Source organism: Hyla sarda, unplaced genomic scaffold (assembly GCF_029499605.1).
Source record: "Hyla sarda isolate aHylSar1 unplaced genomic scaffold, aHylSar1.hap1 scaffold_908, whole genome shotgun sequence".
In the NCBI taxonomy this organism is placed as follows: domain Eukaryota; kingdom Metazoa; phylum Chordata; class Amphibia; order Anura; family Hylidae; genus Hyla; species Hyla sarda.
In genome coordinates, this window is record NW_026610936.1 from 78,681 (window position 1) to 79,937 (window position 1,257).

The window sequence follows — 1,257 nt, forward strand, 5'->3', positions numbered from 1 at the left end:
TGTCAATTAGGAACATTCAGCACCCACCCGCTATCAAGGCAGCTGCCTATCATGTCATGCCCTACCTGCACAGGTGTGCTGGCTACTCAAATGATCCAATTAAGGAGGCCATTTAGTCAGCAGCAGCAGAAGTCCTGTGCCTGGACGCTCCAACAGCGGCCAGACACAAGCAGAAGCAGCAGAAGCAGCAGCAGCAGCACCACCTTTTGTTTTTTGGCTGCAGCAGCAAGGCCCACAGGGCTGGCTAGCTGGCTAGCCAGCAAGCAGGTAGCAATGAAAGTAGGAATCTTTCTTTTTAACCCTGTAAGGGGGTGGTGCACTGTACCCGAAGATACTGCCATATCGGGTCAATGCATAGGGCGACGGAAGCAAGCTTCGAAATCGGCCCCCGTTCTCAAAAATCCATTTAATATATGGTCCCCAGATAGGGGACGTATCAGATATTAAACTGATAAGAACAGATTTTTTTTTTTTTTTTTTTATCTAAAGCCGAGGAACGTGCTTTCGATTCACCCAAAGTGCAAGAAAAAGTGCAAACGTGTTACACTAAAAAAACGTGCACAAAGGATGCGGTCTATCGCAAGCCCTTCTCCGATAGGAGAGAGGCCCCCCAACAAACCTTACCCTTCGCCTCCGGACCAAAAGGTACCTGCGAGGTTCCAGGTTCGATGTCCCTTTTCGCCGAAGCTACTAGGGGACCACAAATGCTCCCGGCATCCCCCTTGGCGTTAGCCAAGGTATCTGCCCGCAGAGCCGATTACGGTAGGTACCCTGCCAAAGCAGGAGTACCCGGGGTGTTTGCAGGGAGGTGCGGAACCTAATGGCCACACACACCTCCCCTAGACCGCCAGGAGGGACACCCAGAAGGGCTACCGCATCCTGACAAATCCTGTGAACACACAACACGCAAAAAGTGACACAGTGAGACAAAAAAGAAATAAATAAGTGAATGTGTGCAGATATACTGCCCGGACATCCGGCCGGATCTATAAAAATTTCTCTGATCCTAGCCAGAAGGCCGGGAATCAAGAGGTGAGTGCCACAAGGTGAAGAGATTATGGTGCCCGTGCTTCAACTCAGTGAGTCTATTCTCCCAGTGAGTTTCGGCACCTCGGGGTCACCACTCCCCGAGGCACAAAAGTACCTCGGCTCTAGACCCTCTCAGCCTCATGGCGAGACCCGGAGGGAACAGGTCACATCGGGGCAGCCGTCGAGCTGATTCCTCAGAACCAGCCCCGGAAAGCCCTGGTACACCTG

The 1,257-nt window shown here is 52.2% G+C and overlaps 1 non-coding gene across 1 annotated transcript; it reads right to left on the bottom strand.

Annotated features, from left to right (window-relative positions):
• Positions 1–309: 309 nt before the first annotated feature.
• LOC130348996 (U2 spliceosomal RNA) lies at positions 310–494 on the bottom strand. Its single transcript, XR_008886436.1, has one exon. It is a non-coding gene; the product is annotated as a U2 spliceosomal RNA (small nuclear RNA).
• Positions 495–1,257: the final 763 nt, after the last annotated feature.